The sequence below is a fragment of the Pavona decussata genome, unplaced genomic scaffold, assembly GCF_977016875.1.
Source record: "Pavona decussata unplaced genomic scaffold, jaPavDecu1.1 SCAFFOLD_71, whole genome shotgun sequence".
NCBI lineage: Eukaryota > Metazoa > Cnidaria > Anthozoa > Scleractinia > Agariciidae > Pavona > Pavona decussata.
The window spans coordinates 315,001-340,066 of record NW_028145490.1 but is presented as its reverse complement, the minus strand read 5'-3'; the positions used below and the strand labels follow the sequence as shown (position 1 = coordinate 340,066).

General features: G+C 37.0%; 3 long non-coding RNA genes and 1 pseudogene across 5 annotated transcripts; 2 read left to right on the top strand and 2 right to left on the bottom strand.

Annotated features, from left to right (window-relative positions):
- Positions 1-3,195: 3,195 nt before the first annotated feature.
- On the bottom strand, positions 3,196-8,259 carry LOC146477169 (uncharacterized). The gene is made up of 2 exons (XR_014865403.1): positions 4,238-8,259; positions 3,196-3,970 (listed from the first exon to the last, which is right to left on the bottom strand). It is a non-coding gene; the product is annotated as an uncharacterized LOC146477169 (long non-coding RNA).
- A 129-nt stretch (positions 8,260-8,388) lies between these two features.
- Positions 8,389-9,766, top strand: LOC146477168 (uncharacterized). 2 transcript variants are annotated; one of them, XR_014865401.1, is made up of 2 exons: positions 8,389-8,549; positions 9,471-9,766. It is a non-coding gene; the product is annotated as an uncharacterized LOC146477168 (long non-coding RNA). The 2 variants fall into 2 exon arrangements; XR_014865402.1 differs by having other exon boundaries at positions 8,396-8,549; positions 9,477-9,766.
- Positions 9,767-17,688: 7,922 nt separating this feature from the next.
- LOC146477167 (uncharacterized) lies at positions 17,689-21,176 on the bottom strand. Of its 2 annotated transcripts, none has more exons than XR_014865399.1 (4): positions 20,969-21,176; positions 20,050-20,172; positions 18,532-18,596; positions 17,689-17,892 (listed from the first exon to the last, which is right to left on the bottom strand). It is a non-coding gene; the product is annotated as an uncharacterized LOC146477167 (long non-coding RNA). The 2 variants fall into 2 exon arrangements; XR_014865400.1 differs by having other exon boundaries at positions 20,050-20,152; positions 20,964-21,173.
- A 2,379-nt stretch (positions 21,177-23,555) lies between these two features.
- The window catches only part of LOC146477166 (uncharacterized), a 1,821-nt pseudogene continuing 310 nt past the window's right edge, over positions 23,556-25,066 (top strand).

Sequence of the window (25,066 nt, the reverse complement as noted above, 5' to 3'; positions counted from 1 at the left end):
ATAACTTTTTTTTAAAACAACGGTCTTGATTCAACGATGGATGAAATATTCTAGATACATCCGTGTTGATATCCTATGAATACAAGGTCGGTACGCTACGACTTGTCAATATGTTTTCTTGATCAATCTTAGCAACTAATGATATAAGATGAGTTTATTTCTGGAACACTCGAAAAAGGAAGACCTTTCTCAGTTGTCTAACGATGCGTTGAACGGAGTATCCGTTTGAACCAATCAGATCAGGAGCTTGTTTGTCCGCTGCTTTGGAATTTGTCCAGTGTGATCATAAACGGAAAGAAATATTCGAGCTAGAAAACACCATTATACATCGATTAAACCTTAATAGGGTGAAATAAGTATTTTGGTGAGAAGAAAGTGTCAGCAGAGAAGAAACTAAATCACTTCATGTACAAATGCATTTGTGGCATAATCACATAAAGATAGTCTTAACAAAGGTATCGCGTAAAAGGAAACAATATAAACCTGGTTTTAATATTTTAGGGGTTCAGAAAGCGCTTCGTTCATATTAGATTCAATTCCCACACAATAATAAGACACCATATCCACGAAAACAAATTAATACTTTTGCATTCGCCAAATATCATTTCCAGAGTGAAAATTTAAAAGCAATATAGTTATGTTCTATTCCTTACGTGAAAGAATGCGAGCTTTCTGTTTTGTATGACGATGTGTCGTGGTTACTAGATAAATAGTCGACCAAGAAAGCTGTTCGCCGAATTCACAGCATCATTTGAGCCAACTGGCTTCTCTGTTTCCCGGAGTGCAATCATAAAGGAGAAAAAAAATATTTAGAACTAGAAGATACTATGACAAACAAATCTCTCGGTAAACAAAGGTGGCATAATTTTTTTGTGTGTGTATGAGCTGAAAGTCGTTACAAGAATAAAATATTTATATGGATGAATAGCATTCTTACCTTACTAAGATAATATAAAATAGGAATGAAATAGCTTTATTTTTATTCTAAAACGGTTATCATTATTACTTTTAATATTTTGAAAATTTCAAAAAGCGGTCCGTCAATATCACACTTAATTCTAATACAATAATAACAGATCATATCACGGTAAAAATATTTAGACCTTTACAAATAAATAGTTCAACAGAAGCGCAAGAAATAATTCCGCCAAATTTCATTACCAGGGAAGAACTAAACTTCGAAGATGACGTCCAAAGCTTGTTTCTCCACTTCGCTATAGATTTACTCGGACGGCTTTTGAATTGTACCAGAACCCCGGCAACAAGATTAGTAAGATTGCCTCAGTCCCCTTTTCTTCAATATTTGCAATCAGAGTTTAATTTAATGTCAGCTGAGAGTGATGTATTACCACATAACGTGTTTCCAAAAGGAGAATAAAATGCATAAAATGACAAACGTTGAAGTGCATGAATTAGCAAAAAATAATGCAAAATGTACACAAGAGGAAAGAGTTTCGGATGCGTTAGTGTTACTGGATTCATCAATCATGCCCTGTACTCAAATTCCTAAGGGTCTTCCTGACTAGACTCGATTATCCTCGTGTTGCTCAGACGAAAGTGTTTGAGATGTACTATTAATATATGTACATATCTGTTTCACTGTACGTGTATTTCGAATACTTACTGTGTAAACAATTTTCGTTTCATAATGACTCTTTACAAATAATGCTTGTTAGTATTGCATTACTCCATTTCCAAACAAAATGATTAATTTACTTTACCCAATTTCCTTTTGTAAAAATATATTAAGAAAAATCCTAAACAAATAAAACTGATTTAAGAGCGACTACCACCTTAAAAGAAAAACAAAAGAAAGAAAAATAGATTTCGCTGTTAACTCTTCCACTAACTTCTCTACCACAGCAACAACAACAACAACCTTTATTTTCCTCAAGATTAATTAGAGTGTTTTAATTGCATTCTTGGCAAGTAGATTCCCACACAATATAAATGAAATAGAAATGGAAAATTTTAACGTTCTTAAAATATTGTAATTCTAATTAACTTTTCGAACACCGGGTTGTGCTCTTAACCCACTATAGTGAGGTCGTGATTTTGCAAGACTCGCAGCTGTTAGTTTTGGAGAATGTAAAACATTAAAAACCTACTAATCCGCTAGTAAGAAAACGATGACCCTTCGCGTAATAATATAGATCTGAGCGCATAAAGTTGGTCTACTTTGAACACTGTTAGCCCACGTTAAGAGGAATAAATTGCGAAAGTAGCTCGTACGCATCGGCTCTTGTACATATCAGTGGAAACTTCCAACCATCATCTGTGAAAATCTGTGAAAACGTTTGGCCGCAATCCAGTTCCTTTTCCCCACGTGAGAGGTAAAAGTTGTAAAATTCGACTAACACGGCCATATTTCCATCGAACATGTCATCAACGAATGTTAGCAACAAACTAAGAAATGAGGTTGCCACCGCTTTGAAATTTCTCCAAGAAGCAAGATTAAACATTTCTTACAATATACCAATTTCATCGTAGTAAAGACGCTTTTGCAATTCATCAATTAACTTCACACCCAAAAGAATCACTATTTCCAAATTATGCATTTACTCACAGTTTAGCTTAGGTCATAGTTTAGTCATTCGTTATTTTTACTTCCTGATAGATGCGAAATGATGGTAGAGATGGCAATGATGCGCCAGACCACGATGCAAGACGACTCTGATACCCCTGACGTGGATGATGTAACAACCTGATGCGGGTTCGAAGCGATAAAGAAGTTTGTAAAAAGCAACATGGTGGAGCCCTGAACCAAACGGCTGACATAGTAACCATATTCTTGTCGACGACAGAAGAACTATAGTGTGTCACAATCCCACTGTGTGACTCGTTAGAGAGTTTGCATTCAATTAAAAGACCTGTCTGCAGCATTTAAGTTGTCTGTGCTTTTTTTTTTTTTAGCAAATCTGTGGATTATATTTTGCCGTTTGCTGTTTTGAAACTTTTTGTTTTTTTTGGTGGCTAGATTTTTGTAATGAATGAAAATAAACAACTGAATTTTAAAATATTCTCATTGCATTGGCTTAGCTAGTTGCACTTCCCAATCGCGCATTAGTTGGAAATTAAAACTCGTGAAAATCGCAAAAAAAAAAAAAATAAATAAATAAATAAGGAAATACATTATAGAGCCCGATGTTTTCACAAGTCAAAGCTAATCCGGGTTTTTCTCTTTCTTTTCTTCTCTTTCCTTTTTTTTCTTTTCTTTTGTTTTTGTTTTGTTTTGTTTTTTTGTTCATCATCTAGAATGCTATTAAATGGACAACAAAACGAAAACCTACACAAGTTTATGACATTCATAATGCGTAAAGAAAGGCGAATTTCAAGAAATCGATGCACAATACTTTGTCATTGCATTAACGGTAGTTGACTATCAGTACTAGTTTGAATATCTCAAAGTTGCACCCTGTTTTAATTTCCTGAGGTATTCCTGGTATTCCTACGGAGTAGGATGCAAAGATGCACGAATAGAGAAGGTCAATTAACTGTAAATATATCGCCACTATCAGCACTGTTTCTAATGTTCAAAGGTGCAGACTGTTTTGATTTCCAGCGGTATTGCTTCATGAATCAGTCAGCACTAATTCCATGCAATACAGCAATACGGAGTAGGTTGCAAAGATACACGAATAGTGAAGGTAAATTAAATGTAAATATATCGCCACTATCAGCACTGTTTTTAATGTTCAAAGGTGCAGACTGTTTTGATTTCCTGCGGTATTGCTTCATGAATCAGTCAACACTAATTCCACACAATACAGCAATACGGAGTAGGGTACAAAGGTAAATAATGTATGCAAATTAACTGTATATGTATTGCCACTATCAGCGCTGCTTTAATGTCCAAACTAGTGTTGCTACATGAATCAGTCATCACTAATTCGATGAATTACAGCTATACCGAATAAGAAACAGCATTTAGTTAGTGGGAGTCTTGTGAATTCCAAATAAATGTGATCTGCTGAGACAAGGAAACAAACAAAAAAACATTTTTAGCGAGAGCGACCACCTAACCATTCGAGAGAAGTTTTGTTTATTCATTTAGACTGCCCTAGTCATCATATAGAGTCTTCCCAATTCTCTCTCGCTCTAATTCCTTAGCCGAGTGACGAAAACATAACAAACCGGCGATTTAGTGTTCTTTAAACTATTTCATAAGATCATTTGAGCACTAGCGGGACAACAATAATTCTACCCTACGCATTCACATTCAAATTGCTTCACTTACCACCTATAGTCAACCACGACTGGCTCCTTTCTGGCCTCGTAGCTTATCATGAGCAACTATCATGCGGTTTTCGTGGGTTCGATTCCCGCCGAGGTCTAAGCTCGCTTATTTTGCTCCTGTATTCTTCTATTTCTCTGGTAAGGTAAGCGCGCAAAATTCATCCACACTTTATCATGCACTAATCCATCATTATTGGTAAGAAAAGCGTTTACTTTGAGAAAGAAAATGAAAAATTCCCCGTCGTGTTCTCGTGCTCCTTATAAAATATTGAATTTGGTCATTTCACCTTTGTGTTTCGCAGAGAACGGCAAAAAATTTCCCGTGGCGCTTACACACTTGATCTGTAAGTTGCCGTTGCCATCGTAACGGCGCCTAAGCTTTATGTCACGCATCTTGAATCGTGATGCCACATTTCAGTTGCGCAATTCTGTTCATTTTGTTCCTCTCCACAAAATTCTTGTTTTCGAGAAGATAACTTACCACGTACATAAATGCCTTGCTTCTCGAGCAAACAAGGATGAATTGACCTCTATGTGCATATCATGTTATCATTTCCGATGGGGGTGGGGAGGGGGCGTTTCCTTTAACTCCCTGCAAAGTTATGCAGTAACTACGTCCCAACAGTAGGTTGTCAAAACAAATTTATTATGCTATTCGACCGAGTTATGATACTAAGACTATTCTATACAAACTAGGCGCAGACCTATCAGCCTCGTATGTACACTACAATGGAGGAATAAAGAGAGAACTTTACTCGTGAATCCAACTCCTGAATTTTACTGTTTTTATTTTAAGCACAAATTATCGTGTCAATATCAACATTAACTTAAAAAATACAGATGATATTGCTAAAAAATTATGATTTTTTTTATTTTTAAATTGGAGGCTCATTTTGAAACGTCCTCCCGTCAAAACGTTTAGTTAAAAGTTGTTGTTGTTCGTCTTATTGTAGCCTTTACATTTACATCCACAGCAGTGAATTAAAGTCGACGCAACAACCAAGGGGCCTTAAGGCCTCTTATGTGAAAAATTCAAACCATATATATGTCTACACGAATTTTTTAAAAGGTGACCAATGGAAACTTTAGTGATTTACGTGAAACGACTCCGAATAACGATTTTTTCGTCCCCGAGAAGGGTCAAAGAGAAGAAACAGGAAAAAAAGAAAGAGGAGAGAGAAAAAGAGAATGCAGCCTTTTGTTTTTGAACGACAAATAAAACATTCAAACTGTACTACCAGAGAAGCATGATTTTAGAGGACCCGTTTTGAAAACCCCAGGTAGAAGTTTTCCTAAAATGCCATGAAAAGAAAACCATGTAGAAGTTTTCCTGAAATGCCATGAAAAAGCTCATAAATGGGCAAGAAGATCGTTTCTAGCTGGACGTTTTACAGAATTTGGCACAATTCCGGTCACATTCAGTTAATGCGGTAGGAATGTTTTCTTGTCTTTGCCAATGAAAAGATAGCCTTTTTTCCTCTCCTTCCTCTCTCCCTTTTTGTTCTCCTTTTCTTGGCATCATTCTGAACCTTCTTGGGGCCATAAAACTCGTGAGTTGGTGTCATTTCACGAAAAGCAGCCAAATTTTCATAGGCCACCTTTTCAAAATTTCTGTTAGATACAGAAACTAGTTTTCTGCAAGTATTAGCTTTCCCAGTCCATTATTCATGTTTGCGCTTTTCGTAGACTCTTTTGTGAGTTTTTGATGATACATTTTTTTTAGAAATAAATTAAAGAGAGATGTAAGTCTAAGGATAGCTAAAATAGTTAGGTCCACCCGCCTTCGACATAATATGGGCAGGAGGTCGGTGGAGGACGTTATTTCAATAGTTTACTCGATAAATCTAAGGAACATTTGATGATTTTATTCCTAGAATACGATAAAAAGACAAAGCAGTCTAAGTGTCTGACGCTGGGTCGTATTTGTTACTCAAAAAGTTGGCCAAGAAAGCTGCTCAACAAACTCACAGTATCCTTTTAGGCCAATGAAGAGGTGGTTTCTCCTTTGCTTTATCCCGTGCGATCATAAACGAAAACAAGTATTAGGAAGTAGAAGATACCACTGTTTATGAATTATACCTAAGCTACGGGAAAATAAGTATAATTAAGTTAACGTGAAGAAAGTCGCTAAAATAATAGCCCAAGCTATAGGCCCATTGATTAGGCAAAATTGTATTTACTATTAATTGCAATTGAAAATTTTTCGGAAGCAACCAATCTTCAAAGCGCCGTCGTCCTTCCTCGGGGCTACACAAAATTTTACCTAAAGTGAAAAACGATACAAACCTGCATCAATAAATTTTTAACGCGACGGGTTTTCGGTAGTGGGAGGTAAGATAAGCGCCAATTTAACTTTATTTACGTGGTATTTGTAGCACTCAGACAATACAGGATGTGAAAAAAAAAATTCAATTCATATTTTGCAAGATTTCTGTAGAGTAACCGTACGTATGAACTGTCATCGGCGCCTTTTACTTGTAATTCTGTTGTGGTACTACGGAGGAATGAGAAGCTGACTGAGATCAAGCCTCAACTGGCCATGAAAAGTAGCAAGTGGTGTACAAAGGGAACTATTTGAAGTACGAATAAAACGAGCTTCAGATTGTTTTCTTTTCCCTTTTTTTTTATTTTTGGTCGAAAATAGATTAATCAATTGCAATGAGACAAACACGTACTGTTTGGCAATATCTTGTGTGTTTGAGTGTTGTCAATATCTTGCTTGCTCGCTGCGTGGGGGCAACTTTTGTCACGAGGTTTGGCAGCGACAAACATATTTTGACATCCTTGCTCTGAAGATCACTATTTACATGAAAGGCACCCACTTTAAGTCTCGTATCTCACAATACGCCTGAGCCAGCTTTGATTTATATAATTTTTGGAGGATCATTTAAACCCTCCAATTCAAAACCCTTAGAAGTTGTTTTTTTTTTTAGTTTTAGTTTTACACTGAATTTGCAATTTTATGACACAAGCAAATCTGCTTCCGTTGAAAACTCCTTAGAAATATCAAAATCGACGCAACAAAGTGGTTGGTTGGAATATTCAAACCACAAGGAAATCATTTTTCCGTTTTTAAAGGGATGAGACAGACTTCTGAACTATATGCATTGTTACTATTCTCTAAGATCATATTTACGTTTTACAGCCCCTTTTTTTTTTTTTTTTTCAGGTTAATTTCTTGCTACATGCACTTTTCTTTAAAAATGCACAGGAAAATGTGCGTGGCACAGACTTCAACATTGCTAAAATATTTAGATAAATCCATGTCGATATAATATCGATAAAAGGTCGGTGGGCAGTGTCTTGACATTATTCTTCTTGATAAATCTCAGCAGCTGCAATATAAGTGGATTTTATTTTTGGGTTACTTGATAAAAGGGCGTTCTATGTTGTCTGACGATGCGTCAGAAAGCACGTGACCAAGAAAGCTCTTTACCGAACTAACAGTATCCGTCTCAGCCAATAAGGAGCTGCTTTTTTCGTTTCCCTGGCGTTTATCTAGTGCGATCATAAACGGAAGCAAATATTTGTACCTAGAAAATATCATTTTGCACGAATAATTCCTAAATTAGAAGGTGCACGTAGTGTTTTTGTTTATTGCTTTTTTATCTATTTTGTTTTTGTAGGGGAGGGGGGGGGGGGGAGAGTCAGTAAGTCGCAAACAGAATAAACTAAACTCAAAAGGAAAAAATATATATATTTTTGTTTCTTAAACGGTTAGCTTTAATTACTTATCAAGTTTCAGGAATTGAATAATAAGCCGATCAATACCACTTTTAAATTTCCATACAGTAATATCTCAGGAAAGGTAACATATCACAATAAAAAAATTCAGATATTTAAATAATTTAACAATACATCATTGCACTGAATATGACTGCCGCAGAAGGGAAGAAAACTGCAATATAAATAGTTCTGCAATACTGGAAAGAGACAGGGCTCTTAAAGTTGTCTGACGATGGATCGTGGTTGCCAGACAACAGTCGACAAAGAAAGGTGGTCACCGAATTCACAGTATCCGTTTGAACCAATCAGGGTGTTCCGATTTATCCGTTGCCCTGGCGTTTATCCTGTACGATTATAAACGAAAACAAAAATATTATTGACAAGTTGAATATAATATGATTATAAACGAATCCCTGGGTTGATGATCCTATAAATAGTTCAACAGAAGCTCACCAAATCATTGCACCAAGTGTCATTGACAGAGAAGAACTAAACTTCGAAGATGACTTCCAAGGCTTTGTTGCTGTTGTGTCTCTTTTGTTTACTGGGACACCTGTTGGGTCGACCTGATGAGAACGAGGGAAAAGGTTAGTAAGAACTAACGGATTGTATTTCCGCTTTCCTTTAATGTTTGTGATGAGCACTTCACTTAATGATCGTTAAAGATGATTCATTACCACATAATGTGTTAACCAGAAGAGGATAAAATGCCTAAAATGGCATATTTTGAAGTGACCCAATAAAAAATAAGTGAATTTCAACTGTTCAACATAAGACAAAAGGTTGAATTCATTTGCAAGAGGATTACATCAATGATCTGCAAATGAAGAGCATGAAGGTCGCAGGAAGTGTCCAGGTCCAATGAAAACCAGTATCCGCAGTAAAATGCTCTGTATTGATAACTATTCGAATGCAAGATTGCCCTTTGGATTAAGAATTTGTGCGTCTCTGGATTCGGGAATTATCTGGAAATCTTTCTGTCCGGATGCACGATTTGTGCATAAAGGTCAAGCAAAACACTCGTGACTTTTTGCTAATCGGGAAACTTTTCTTTTCTGTCAATTATTTCAAATGTGTGACCGGTTATACAAACATTTTTAAAAAGTTCTCTAAAAAGCTTCACAAGATACAAGATACAACTGATTCTTGTTTTATTGTTGCAAAGTAGTTACAACTAACTTCAAAATAAATTCCACAACATTAGCTGTGTATACATGAAAATTACTGCAACTATAAAGGTGCAGAGGCGCACCAATGACGGCATCCATGCAATCAAATCTTAGATTGAATTACATTAGACAATGATAACCATGATAAAAAACGAATTGATATTCCAGCCTCGTGCTACTAGAATGAAGAAAAACTACCTCCTCTGGTATTCCCAGACAAATATTAATTTGGATATAGATATTAAAGAATTCCATTTCATTTCACACCCTAAATATATAGTTTTTATTCATATATTTTCAACTCTTTATGACCCTATTTTACCTTATTTTTCTCATTAGACGGAGACGGAAATGATGGCCCGGATAATGATGGTGGTGATGGAGGCGATAACGACGGACCAGATAATGGTGATAATGGTGATAATGGTGACAATGATGATGGTGATGGTGGTGATGGTGCTGACTCGAGACGATAAAGAAGTCTATAGACGCTCAACAGTGGAACCAAAAGACTGTTGTAGTTCAAACTATCATAACATTGTAACAAAAGGGCTAAAGTTAATCACAGTGAATCTGTACGACTTTTGTGGGATTGGTATATAATTAAAAATTTTATATTTTTTTGATCAATGACACTATATGTAAATCGCATAAGATGTACATGCAGTTTAATTTTAAATTAAAGTAAAAAAAAAAGGAAATTCGTTTTTGTTCTCTTGGTTATTTTTTTCTCTCTCTCTCTGCCGCGGATATCAATCTTTTCACGTTGATCTCACAGAGGGTCGTCAGTTTTAATCATTTTTTCTCAGCATTTTCAGGAATCAGGAAAGCGCTATAAAAAGACAGAGCAAGTATCTCAATAAAGATGATTTGTGCTTAAGAATTAAGAGCGCGTCCGCGTAAGAACCACTCACCCAAATTTATGTACAAAACAGATTTACTTCATATTTTCTGCACAAGACAACCAATATATACAATGAACAAAAATGCTGTTTATTTGGGCTGATTCACTCATTTTATTTTTTTAGCAACCTCAAAAACACATAAAACCGAAAATTAAAACACACGATTTTTGGGTTACTCCAAAGTCGCTTAAAGATTGCACATTCAGTGAAACTGCTTATTTTTTTCTGAATTACTAGATTATTGTTTTTTCTTTGCAAATAACTAAAAACTGTTTGTCTTCACAAAAAGGTCTCATCCTCTTAAAATCGCCTTCTCCTTTCTTGCCAATAGAGCCTTCAAATAAATCAATTTTTCTCAAAGGTGGGACCTGATCTTGAAGAATGACTTTCATCACTCTCTGGTACTAAGGCTAAAGAACAAATACAGAAATTAAAAGTCATGGGCACTCTTCAGTTTGAAGTGGATAAAATTCGAGTAAATTGCGGAAAATTTAACTTAAAGTTTAAAACTCAAAAAACCCACTTCCGTTTTCAAGTGCGTTTAATATATATGATCCCTTCGATGAAGTTTGCGATCATTGTGAGACCAATTTAGTACAAATAAAGGCTGGAGTAATTCGTACACCAATAGACAGAATTTAGACGTTGGTCTTTGTTTTTGTCTTACGTATTGATTTGACAAAGGTTGATTATTTCGTGGAATTTGCCAATCGGCCTTATTTCTACCAAGATGCCGCATACGGCAATAAAATCCTTAAATTAGACAGTGGTGAGAAAATCGTAATGCCCAATGTTGTGCGGACTGTAACAAGGTCCACTATGATCAATCAGTACCTTCAATTTTGCAAAGAAGAGCAATTTGAACCCTTGGGCCGATCAACCTTGTTTAAGATCTTAGAAGTGAGAGAAGCTTCATAGCGTAAATCGCTCCAAGGTTGCCTGCGAGTGAACTTTCTATTAGGCTAGCCGCGAGAGTATTGGGGCGGGGGCTTTTAGGAGAGCTTGCAAGGACGACTGAAGAATTTTGATTTCCACTTGGCCTGGGCAAAGTGGAATATCATTAGTTGAAAAATCGCATACCATCAATCACTTGGGATTGATAACAGCTTTCATATGATGCCTCTTCTCAGAACATGAACAAATAATGTTAGAATTTCGAAAATTCGAATTCCGAAAGTCACAAGAAGCGAGGGAGAAAAGCACTTTGTTTTTCCATACAAGATTTGTTTTGACTTTGTGGTTGTTCCTTTAAGGTTCAATACGGAAGCTAGGCCCATCTGATTTGAGACAGAAAATTAGTTTGAACCTTCGAATCAAAATGGCTTGATCGGTGTTGTCCTTTCAAAGCAGTGCGATAATCTAAACGGTTGGCAATGTAACATTACGAAAGTAAATCGGACCGAGTTTGCTGCGCTTGTGGAGGGAAAATAATATATATATTTAGCCAAGCCTAAAAGCGGAGCTCCAATTTTTTTTCATAGCATTTATAGAATTATCTGCTTAGCGTTTGAGCGTAATAACCTTACCAGTTTCCATCCTTTCTGCAAGTTATATCTATTTTTAGTGCATATGCAGCAAACTGCCCATCAACAATGACAACAACGTTGTAGTCGATGTTGTTGCCGATTTGTTGTAACCGAAGGCAATTTTTCTTCATTTTCCTTTCCCCGAGGGCAAAATTACTTACTCCTCATAGGTCGAGCGGCAAAAATACTCGCTCCAGATTGGCTAAGCACGCCAGTTCTACATTTCGTTGGTTTCTTCATTTTGTGTCTAAAAATAACGAGTAATTCTTTCAAGTTCTTTGGAGTTCGACTGTTTAAGCCGGGTTGTTTCTACCACAAATACATGGAAATCAAGTGCTGCAGCTAGAGAGAAAATTCCTAAACGTTAAGTTTTCGTGCCAAGAAACTGCAAAAGATTATTTGTGTCAAAGCTAAAAACTGGGATCGGATTGACTTTTGTTTAGCTGAGAAACTGAAATCAGTCATGGCGACCATTTGCTTTCACCTCCCTACTTCTTCTTACAACGAATGTTAACCGAGTATAGCAGTGTCCTTTTGATGGGAGGAAGGAGCAGGTCAAATTCAGTGGAAGAAATTACTCGGTAAGTTCCTTCTTTAGATCCATCGTTTGCTGTTTTTTATCGATCTATTTTCGCTGATTTTCAAGCGGTAAGAAGCTTCATAGCGCGGGTGAACAATAATTTGATGCCTGACATTAACTTTTATCGTTGTTAGTTTACTCCTGTATTAAACTTATATTCTTTCTTCAATACATGTGTAAAATTTACAACTCAGTCAATATTGCTACCACTGAAATCCAAATAAACGCCAAGAAAAGGAGAACAGGGGGAAATCACTCTTCTTGGTTGGAGAACCGTGCGGTACGAACGAAATTGCTCCAAAACAAAATGTTCAAAAAGTAGTTTCTCCACGAATATTTGTCCTATCGAAACGATTGAAGTATATTTGTAAAGCTTGAAACACGTAAAATAAGGAAAAACATATTGATTGTTGCTCAGAAACGCATTAGACTAGCAACGGCTAGCAAGTTGCCTAAATTGGTACGTTGCGTTCAAGTTAACAGAGAAAGAAAAATTCACCGTGGTTTGCTCATGTTCTCCACAAATCTCTTAAATTAGGTCATTTCACGTTGTTGTTTTGCGGATGACGGCAAAGAAATGTACCAAAATTTAATTGGGGAGTGATTGTTTTCGTTTAATTGTTGTTGCTGCCGTCATCGTTGCTTAAAAGGGTTCCCAGACTTATTTGGCGCTCGGATAAAAATGTTTGAAAAATCATAATTCAGTCAATATTCCTCCTACTAAAATAATTCTGGCCCTTACAAAAATGTTTTGGTTGTGACTCGAAATATCAGTGCGTTTAAAACTTGTGCGTGTCTATACAGCCCAAGCGCACGGAAGCAGAGCGGCGCAAATGCATTGCATGTACACGGCTCCAAAAGAAAACGTTCAAAAAGTAATTCTTCTGCGAATATTGGTGGTATCGAAACGGTTAAGTATCTGTCTAAAGCTTGAAACACGTAACATAAAGAAAATATACCGATTGTTGCCTGGAAGAAAGCATTTCCGTTTACAAATGATTTGTAAGCGGCCGTCAAATTACACGTCATGATAATATTTTTGGTGTAAGAGCAACTGAGCGACCCGGGTAAAAATGTTTGGAAATTCAAAACTGTGTCAATTCTGCTCCTATGGTAATAATTCCAGTCTCTATATAAATGTTAACAAATGGAGAATATTGGAAAAAAGTCTTTGGTGTTTGGTAGAATTATTTTGGAGCTTTTAAACTTGTGTGGGTTTACGAACACACGAGAGCTGTGGTGCGAATGAAAAAAACAAGGCCACGAAAAAATATTTTTCAAAAATTAATTTCTACACCAAATAATATCGATGATATCGAGAATTTAATAAACGATTGAATCATCTGTCGGTAAAACTTTAAACACGTAATATAAAGAAAATTAGCGGTTGTTGCCTGGAAGAAAGCATTTTTGTTTACAAATGATTTTTAAACGGCCGTCGAATCACGTACTGCATGATATTTTCTGCGAGAGCAAGATAGCTCCCGGGGGAAAATGTTCGGAAATTCAAATTCTGGTCAATTCTTCTCCCCCCCCCCCCCCCCCCCTAATGAACGTTAAAAAATGGAGAATACTGGAAAATAGTCTTCGTAAAATTATTTCAGAGCATTTAAACTTGTGTGTGTGTTTACAAACACATGAGAGCCGCGTGGTGCGAATGAAAAAAGCACGGCCACAAAAGAAATATTTTTCAAAAATGAATTTCTACACCAATATCGATGTTGTCAAGAATTTAATGAACGATTGAAGCATCTGTCGTTAAGGCTTTAAACACGTAACATAAAGAAAAGTTATCGATTGTTCCCTGGAAGAAAGCACTTTTGTTTACAAACGAGCTATAAACGGCCGTCGAATCACGTAAACATTATATTTCTGCAAGAGCAAGATAGCTCCCGGGGAAAAATGTTTGGAAATCAAAACTGTGTCAATTCTGCCCCTATAGTAATAGTTCTAGTCTCTAAATAAATTAACAAATGGAGAATACGGGAAATAGTCTTTGGCGTTTGGTACAATTATTTCAGAGCTTTTCTTAAAAGCTTGTGTGAGTTAACAAACACATGAGAGCTGGCGGTGCGAATGAAAAAAAAAAACAGTGACGGCCACGAAACACAATGTTCAAGAATTGATTTTTACACGAATATCGATGGTATCGAGAATTTAATAAACGATTAAAGTTTCTGTGTAAAGCTTGAAACACGTAGCATAATAAATCATCGATTTTTGCCTGGAAGAAAATATTTTTGTTTACAAATGATCTGTTTAAACGGCTGTCGTAAACATGGTATTTTTTGCGAGAGCAAGTTTATAGTTTTAAAATAGCTCACAGGGAAAATGTTTGGAAATTCAAAACTGTGTCAATTTTGCTCCTAATTTTTAATAATTCTAGTCTCTAAATAAACGTTAAGAAAAGGTGAATACAGAAAAATGTTCTTTGGTGTTTAATAGAATTATTTCAGAGCTTTGGAACTTGTGTGTGTTTACAATCACATGAGGGCGATGCGGTGCGAATGAAAAACCGCGGCCACAATGCATTTTTCAATAATTAACTCTCCTCGAATATAAGTGATATCGAAAGCGATTTAAGTGTCTATGTAAAGCTATTTTAGAGTTCTGAAAGTTTCCATAACTGATCACGAACGGGTGATATAGACAAACGTGAGGCTTCTTTAAACTTACTTTTCCGGGCGGTCTGCTCTAACTTGCTATTTATCGCTCTCTTTCACGTTGAACTTTGCTTAATCGTCCCCGCTTTCTGTTTTCTTTTTCTCTCTTTCTCTTCTTTCCACGTTTGTCAACACATCCAACGAAAAAATAAAAAAAAATTGACTTTGTATTTTGTGTTCTTTAGCATTTCTGTTGTAAACGCACCTCGCCATGCAACTTCCCGCCAAACAAACACTGGCGCATTAGCATTGTGGGATTGCGTACGTACGGGCGGGCGGTCGGACGCATGTGACGTCATAACCAAACCAAAATTTCTCGCACTGATGGGTTTAACAAAATCTCTTAGCTATGGGGCTCCGCGCGCGCGCCTCCGGTGCGCGGAGCTCCGCTATGAATACTCATTTGTGGCAAGCGCGTTGAAATAGTGACGACCAAGAGACGTTTAAAAGAGGAGGGATTCAAGGGTCGGGTTCTCCGCCTGAGCGAAGTCCGGTTAACTAAAACAAAAACAAAACATTTGCCTTTTGACCACTGCTAACTGAACCAAAATACTAAAACTGTTAGTGATTTTCTTTGGAGAGCCGTTTCACCTTTGATCGAGAGATTTCTTTTAACAGAGCCGGAGTCCAGAATGTTGTACTCGTAAAATTAATGGTTACTAACGCTCGATGTTCAAAATTCCTTATCCACCCAGCACCACCCCCAGCACCTCGGGGATCACAAGATCAATCTCCGTAGATCTGCCAAGATTCTCAGAACATCTCAGTAGAGTCTTAATGCACAAGTCATCAACACTTTTCACAAAACTTTCAACACTTTGAGGTCCATTTAGTACACCCAAGGGACACGACACCTACTGAGAAGAAGACAGGCGTGGTATACGAAACCTGATTATTACTGTCTTTATTTATACTTCGTAGTCTTGTTTAGGAAGCGTCGGTGTGCAAGCATTGACTAATTTCCATTAGTTGGCTGACAACTGAAATATCTGTGGCTCAAAAGCGAGAAGGAGAAGAGGGACAGGACGGAGAGTTAAAAGGGAAGTGAAAGCGGTGCTCGTTATGGAAAAATCTACTCTGTTCAGCACATGAAGAAAATCCTGAAAATGACTGCAGCGATGTCAAAATTGATTGTCAGAAAAGGCCTATCTAATTTCACACTTCTGGCTAAATTTAACTCATCTTTGTGGTTTTCCGCCGTTTCCTAGATGGAAAAAAATCTTCAGTTGTCGTTGCAAGCTCTCCTCCCGCCCCGCCCCATTCCTCTCGCGGCTGATTCTGATAGAGAACTTGCAAACAGTTTACATTTCTGGTAGCATATAATAACCTGTAGGCATTGCTATTCCCATCATTATTCCATAGGAACGGTAGCACTCACCGCCGGATTGCAAAACACCATAGCCTAACAGCCACTCGCTTGTCGACAGTAGTAGCCTCACGCATCCTGTTGTTTTGCCCTTCCATGATTGGTTCTACAAGCTTGAAGGTGAATTCAAAAGTACCTCGAGACCCTCTAAAGTTCTCTTTCCCCAAGTGGTCAACAATTCTATCGTTTAGAAATCGGTGTATCCAATTTTGTGGACGAGGAAATACCGAAGCACGCCTAGCCTGGCGATGGTACAATTTAAGCTTGTTCTGAAATTGAAACAGAAGAGCTGTAGGGACTGTAGAAAGCATCAGTCCTCGATGGAGTGGTGATTCGCTAAACTAAATTTACATAGAGGTTGTATCAGAAGCTTGAGAATGACCGAAATCAGACCAAACAATGAACAATTCATTTATTCCATGTTTACAGGCACTTCCTTCCCCCCCCCCAAAAAAAAGAAACAGGTCAATTAACTTTTACCTTCCCTTTGAGAAATTTATGAGCATGTATCCTCAAACAGAGAGTCGCTCAAAACTCAGTGTAAACCCAGTCTAAGCCTGTACCCAAAGAGTCCTCTGAACAAAAAGTATAGCGTAACTGCGATGTTTCAAAGAAACCGGATACCTTCACGGGTGTCCTTCGCGAAAACAAATATTTGCGCGCTGTCTTAAATGCAACAACCATAAACTATATATCAGTACAAAGTTAATGAAATGTACTATCCGTTAAAAATTATTTCGCTTTGATTTTTTTCTAGTCGTAAGGAGAGTGCGTCCCAAAAGCCCAAAAGGACTGATGTCTCTTTGAGCGAATTTATCGGGTATCGAATTCGACTGCAGAATCAAAACTCCTGCATCATATCAATCACAAGCAGATATTTAATAACAAGAAATTCTGCATTCAGGTTTATATTCATTTTTTTTTTTGACGACATACCTACATAATCAACCAACAGGAAAAAAAAGGCCATTATTATTATTTTTTATGGTCTGTGAACAAATATGAATTGTTTTTGTGCATACTAAACTGCTTGATTTTGTTTAGATCAGTGGGTAGGGCTTTTGTGTTAAGTTGTTTGCGTCGTTGTTGGATACCTTTGAACGTTATCACCCTGGCCCCGGTTATTTAAAGAGTGAATAACTTTATGCAGCAGATAAGCCGCTATCTAGCGGATAAAATGCATTAGTTGGAGTACATTTTATCCGCTGGATAGCGATTTATCCACCACTCTTTGAGCAACCGGTGAAGAATAAACGTGTCCTGGTACGATTCACAAGTGACCCACACGCGGTTGGAGATTATCCCGACTTTTCCAGCAGGAAGCTTCAAGGGACATTGCTATTTCCCCTTTGCTGGGATCCTTAGTTACAGAGAGACAATACGCAGTAAAGTTTCTCGTCTAAGGAGAAAAAGGCTAGTGATTGAATGATCGACTTTCACATCTGACTTGCAACACACTGGCCACTAACACCACCGTGCCAGGAGTACACCACAAAACGCACAGTATTCCCAAAATATTCAAGTTGACATTGCTTTCAATTTATTAGCTTATTGTCATTTCAGAATAGTAAAAAGGGTTCTCATCAAAATATATATATTATAAAAGGAAAAAATAACAACCAAAAAGTTTCAAAAAAAATTCCATGCTTTGCAAATTTATTTCATATTCCTTTATCATTTTTGCTTTAGGAGTTTCGTTGGATAGAGATGAAGGCATCAACCTGAAAAAAAAATAAAAATAAAATCGAAACAATGCAGTTGGAATTGATACAGTTGAGATCATGACTTTAAAAAAAAGCGGGCAAAAGATGCCGAAAAAAGAGGGAACTTAAGCACAAATATTCCTGAGCCATGGAAAAAAGGGAATTGATTAACTTGATGTTGAACTTTTTTGGTTTTGTATTCTTTTTAATGGTTCTCTTTCGCCATTATCACGCAATAAGTACAAAAGCACTTGTAAAGAGATAGAAGCAACTTCACCAGTCCCCCACGATGTCACGCGAGCTAACGCTCTGTTGGTTTAACGATCCTTATGTTAGGTTTTATAGAAATTTATTATTATATTGCTAGATATAAATAGGAGGTGATGGATCACTAAGTAACTTATGAATATCAGTAATTTCTCGATAAATTGTACCGTGGTCTGTTAAATATTTGTTTGCTTACATGTGACGTAAATCTTAAAATGTGCATTGGCTTAAATATTTAAGACCGTGATCACACTAACCACGTTTTTAATAAAACTGATAACCCGACCTTATATTAATAGTTTATACCTTCAAACTTCTTTGACTATCGATTATCATGAGGTAGCAATTACCTAAAACAAATTTGCATTTCGGCAAGTTACGAGTTATTACCTTGTACTCAGACTTTTACAAGTACTCAATCATTTTCATTCCATCGTCTTCAGAGTAGTCGTCCACTGATAAAGACAAAAATAAATAATAATAACGAAGGATCAATGAGACCCTGAACGTTCGCTATTGTGTAACTAAAGTTATAGATAATTGAAAAGCACCACGGGTCTGGTGGTCAGTGGCTTTTTGGCGTGGTGTGGTGTGAGGACCGGGTTGAAATTAAACGTTCATACAATGTATGTTTTTATTTATGACTAGCCATCAAGCTTCCCAGTATCATAACTAACAGGGGAAAAAGCTGCGACAACCCGGCATTCTATCCTCGCATCATGCTTGTAGATAGTGCTAATATTATCTTTCCAGCTTCATTTTACATTTTTTTAGCAAGTCTTAAGGTAGAGCGATCACGTCAGTATTTAGCAAAGGAAACTAAAAACAGCCGTCTAATCAGTGCAGCTTATTCTCTTTCCATATAGCACAGAAAAAGAAAGGAACTCCTTTCCTTTCGGCAGGATTAGTTGGTCATGTAAACGTGCATTGTAGTTACACGACCTTACATCTCGCAGAGGTAGACAGAGTTGGTGTATTACATGTCAATTCCACTTTGTCCACTTCTTGAAACTTCTTAGGTTCTTTCTTCATTAAACTTAGTATATAACAGGTGGAAGTTGTCTCAAAGTTGGCAGAAAAAGAGGGTTTTGTGTATACTTATTATGGTGTTTCGTTGGAATAGAAATTAACAAAAAAATAACTGCAAAAAACGAAATAAGGTGGGGCCCTTGCTACTGACTTTATCAGCAAAAAATTATTACCAATCCCGAAAAGCTGCTAATTCGCATATTATAAGATTTTTTTTTTGGTTAAAATGTTCTCTCTTTTTTGTTATCATTTTATATCTGGCGAATTTTAAAAATAAACAACTCAAAAACTTTGTTGTCATTTCTTCGATTTTCGCGAGTTGTTCATACGACTTCGCATTGTTTTTATTTATTAATTTTTTTTCGTTTGTTTTCTTTTTTTCCTTCATTTTTTTTAGGCTGTTTTCATGTACTTGATGTAGTGATTGGCGACTCCTGTGGGCCATCACTGAATAATATGAACACCCAAGCCATCCTGGTATAGATTTGGTTGCCTAGAAAATGTTTCCTGTCGCCATGAGGAAAAACATCTTATGTTGAGGTGATCATGATTCACTAAAATCACTTTAAGCTGTACTCCTCTTTGTTACGATTCGACTGAATAACGGGTAGAAATCTACCGGGTAATAAACAACGAGGCGACCGTAAAAAGGAATTAGAGTATTCCAGCGTGTCCAGCAACATAGCTTGAAGGTATGTCGCCCCAACTAACAATTACACTGATCTAAATTAAAGTTAACAATAATTCTACAGACTCTGAAGAGGAAATTACCGTTTCCAGTACACCTGTATCGAGTTACCGCATATCCTTTACCTTGATACGACCAATAAAATCTGAATGAATCTATGAAAAGCAGCACAGATATAATTTTACAATTACCTTCGTCATCTATCGGCGCTTCGTCGTCCGTCAAGTCGATTGTGTCGTCGACTTCGTCATATTCCTCATCGTAGTCCGCGTAAGCGCCGTCATATGCATCATCCTTCGCGGGAGCCATGTCAGCTGTATTATTATTCAATACGCGATTTTTAGTATAGTAGGGGCATTGATTTCAACTTGCATAACTCGAGTTTTTTTCTTTTATTATAATTATATGGTGGCCATGTCGTAAAGTAATATTTTTTCAAAAAATTACTTCATATGATTGGGATTATTAGCAAACAGATGGACAAAAAAGCTAGGGTATCTCATTTCAGTTCCGAAGCAGTTAGATCATTATATATTAATAAAATACACTCTGCTTCTTTAGAAATCCTGTTTTCTAGTGAATAATTTATGCAGTCTTTTATTTGGTTAAGGTGTTAACGTTTTCGATTCTCAATGTTACATTAGTCTTATGTGCAATGACACATTGTTGTAAGTGAATATTGATTTTGTGTTGATTATGACGACATGCTGCACTTTGTGCTGGAAGGTACATGCACGCAAGAAATAAGCAAAACTAAAATATACTGTCAAGACTAACGTTAATGCGTGTAATCATTCTCAAAACAATTTGAGCAAGTGGAAATCTTTCATAATAATAACACAAAAAAAAAAAATTCGAAACGGAGGGGAAAAAAGAACTAGAAGATCCCTTGCGATCCCGTGACTATTTGATGTTGTTAAAACCTAGTCGGCGGTAAAAACAAATGACAGAGGATAACATTTAATCTAATCCAAGCTTATACGACAATAATAATTTTTATACATAAGAATGGTTTACTTGTTGCTTGGCCTATTCAAATTGTGCCTTCCAAACCAAACCATGTCATGCCAACAACCAACCTTAAAAATTTTACAATGAAAAACACAATACCTGCCGCTGGTAAAGGTACAGCCCAAAAAGGTCTAAACAGGGCCACAAGGCAGAGAAGGAGCAACGTTTTCGTAGCCATATCGTCCTTAAGTTTGTTCGCTGCCGACTTTTCTACGCGAAATAAATCTCTGAAATGACGAGACCTTCTTCTTCCCTTTGGAGTTTAAGCAGATGTCTGATAAAGGGAACTCGGGTTTTATATTGTATTTAGTAACATAGGAAGTTTATCACTTCTTTTCATGCTGGTGAATGGACAGTATTTTGGGATACGCTTTAGTTAGAGTCCAATATCTGTTTATTATTCGAACACTTGAAAGCTGCACATGACCTAAATTTAATGCAGTTTTATTGTTTTAAAAATCATGACTGAATTGTAATCAATGATCCGTGTTATTTTCAAATTAGTCTATAAATCAGATATCTTTTCTATCTTTTTATTCTTAATCCTGTTCTTCTTTCTTTCCTTTTTTTTTTTTGGATAAAAATAGGTAACTGTGATGTAAAAAACAAAAGATTTGAGGTTGCTGTGATATTGCAGATATTTTTTATCCTTTTGGTCGAATGACAATGTCAACCAATGTCAACGGTATTGTTAGCGTTGCGGTTGAATGCCAATATTGTCTTTTAGAGAGGCCATTGAGGCGCATTCAACGAGTTGGTAAAAGTTTAGTTAAATGATAGTTTGATCGTTCTATGAACAAGGAAGAGACCATGCGCTTTGTTCCGTTTCTTTCAGTTTTGTTGTAATAAATGACGACTTTCTAAAGTTTTTTCTTTTTTCTTTTAATTATCATTACTGCTTTTTGTAGAAAGTTCAGTGCAAGTTCATTTTGCCTCCTTTCCTCACGCAAGCAGCTCCGTTGGTCTTATTCCGATCGCAGTGTTTCTATGAAACCATAACAACAGCAATATATTAATTGTAAGGAGGTGATTTAGCGGTTAAGAAACAATGATCTTAAGGATTCCTTTCATCCACTATAATGGTCAATGCGTTAACGTCATCCTTCCACAGAGAACAAGAATAAATCCTTAACGTCATGCGAGTGATGAACTTTTACGTTATTTTATTTTAATTATGTCATATCTTTGGGTTTTGTTTTATATACTATTTTTAAATTCGAGTATGAAAGTGGGTCGAGCGTATTTTTCCTTACACTGTGAAGTTACAACCCCTTCGATCTTCCTAGAAAATCTTTTTTTCCAGAAGGGAACTCTCTTCCAATGGTGCTCAAAATTGACCAAAATGGTGATCAAAATTGGAAGTACTGAAAAACACAAAGTAAGGGTAACGGTACTTGGAACCACGATATTTCACACCGATAATATTGAAAACCATTTGAAAGGAATCTTTACTTAAGTTCCCACTTGAATGTCAGACTTTAATCTACTGCATCAAAAGTGGGAATTGTCTCACACAACTTTCAGGGTTTACTTCATAAATTGGTTTCTGAGAGCTCTTTTGGTTTCCTTCGAAAATTTGAACGAGTCTTATAATTCTACCAAAGGGGGCCAACGATATTTCAGCTTCAAATATGGAGCATGCCATAGGAATTGAATTGATGGTGTTAAAATAAATGATCAGAGACTTTAAATAACTGTCGCATTGAATGATAGCAAGTTCAGTTTTCATGCGGAGAATTCATTCTTAAAAAAAATATGGTGGCTTTATTTTGCTAATTTATGCCCCGGCAGTGATTCAATGTAGCCATGTTGTTGACGACATTAATTTTTTTACTATCTACTCGTTCAATCACGCATCATTGTGATACGGTAAAGAGGCTACATCAGCCATCGACTTCGTTTCTCTTTGGTCAAAACTATCGCTGTTAGATAAAATAAATGTAATAGGCGACTGTTCCTTTCGTTTTGAGCTGTCAGTAAGGCTAAAGTTATCATCTACTAAGGAATGATAAGGACAACAGTTGCATGTCACGAATTCACCAAAACAATTAATTTTGTTAAGTTTTGTTTAAATGATGAAAGCTTTAGCCAACCAATTTAGGTAGATTTTCTATATTTTATTTTCATTTATTCGTTTATTGTTTTGAACGGCTTAATAAAACTGAAAATTTTGAATACTTGTTTAACCCGCCGATAGTTGTAATAGCTATAGCGTAAGCTAGGCTGAAGAAAACTGAACAAAGGCTCCAGCATCTATAGCTATTATTAGCCATACTAAGTTTATATTTGACCACCACAGTCAAATATTGTATTTGTTTGTTTGTTTGTTTGTTTGTTTCGCTGGGCAACCTATTAATTAGCGTTGTGGCATCAAAGAGTGTGAATCTTTTACGCAACATCAAAATTTCGAGAAATGGTTTTCCAGTATAATTTTCTAGTACAGCATATCCACTTGGACTTTTGATGTAAAAAGTAAGCAGGCCTCTGGTTAATAATAAAACCAATTGGGGTTATATGCTCACAATACTGCTACGATTATTGTTATAAATTCATCAGCCATAAGAAACGGCGAATGAATTTCCCATTTGCCCTCGGTATTTTCGAGGAATATCGGCCGGTTAAACAGTTACTCTTAGGGTGACTAGACTTAAGATTTGTGGTCACTGCTAGAGTAGAAAACAGGAATATGTCTCGCACTTGCAACTTTGGGAGCAAGTGCATAGGAAAAGATCTAGGGGTCGTCCAGCTCGAACTTATATCGATCAACTTGAAGATGACCCCGTTACATCCCGTAAAGAACTACCAGATCATAAGGAACAGCGCGTGTGGAAGCAACTTCTCACGTAGGTGCGAGTGCGCTCGAAATAATATAATTTAGTATATTCTCAGCTCCGACTATTGCATTTCTAGCTCTCTAATTGGCTCAAAAACTCCGACTATGAGCCATTAGTCGGAATTTTACCTAATGTGGAAAATGGTGCGCCAAGTTTAAAAATTTTCCGCACGAAGTTTTTAACTTCAGCTCTCCATAATGACCGATACTGGCAGGTTTCAGAAGCTGTCTGCCACTAAACTTCAAGAGATACTAGACAAGGCTGTTCCAGAAAAAAACGAAGAAAGCCACAAAGTCCGGCATGAACATATTTAATGGTACGTATCTGGGAGTTTTACTTAAAATCTAGCAACAATTGTTAAGTTCACTGTCGATATTTTGATAATTTTATAACTATGTAACAACGACAAAAATTCTCACCTTGTTATTTACAGAATGGCTTTCAAGTCCTGTTGCAACAAAATTATCGAAACAAATTGAAGGCACGTCCAAAGAGGAGCTAAATGAATGCCTTAAATGTTTCTGCACCTCCGCAAGGAAGAAAGACGGCACATATTACAAAAACACATCCATGAAGTCCATTCGAGCCGCCACAGATCGCTTTCTTCGCTTGCCACCAAACAACAAGCCTTTTTCTATAATCTCCGACGCTGTGTTTACCGAAGCCAAAAAAATTTTGGACGCCTTTGTAAAGGATCTCAGAAAGACGGGTAAAATAGCTGGAATTGTCCACAAGAAAGCAGTGTCAAAAGATCAAATCCAGAGGCTCTTTGGAGCTGCGAACTTGGGCCGGCCGACCGTCAAAATCCAGCCCAACTGAAAAAGAACGGCATGGTTTTATCTCACCCTTTTCTTTGGACGACGAGGAAGAGATAATCATCGGCAGTTGAGCCCTGGAATGCTCTCCCTAAGAACAACGCCATAAGGTGTCGACTAATTTGAGTTAAACAGACGACAGCCTGGTTCACTGCTCAGCACAAAAAATCATCAAGGCGGCCTTGGAGACTCTGAGGACGAATCCGACGCCAAGATCTTTGCCGTTGCTGGTTCTCAAAGGTGCCCAGTGAAAACAATCAAAAACTACCTAGATCACCTGAACCCGAGTTCCGACGCCCTTTCCAAAAACCAAGAGACGGCCAAAGTCAGAAATTGAGTCCAGCAGATGACAAAATCTGGTATTGCAATTCGCCGGTTGGCTCGAGCACGCTGTAAAACATGCTGAAAAATATGAGCAGGCGAGCTGGCATAGAGCCCTATCTAACCAACCACTACCTCAGGGCGACAGCAGTTACAGTTCTGTCTGACCACAACCTTGAAACCAGACACATAAAATCTGTTACAGGACACAGATCAGACCAGGCGGT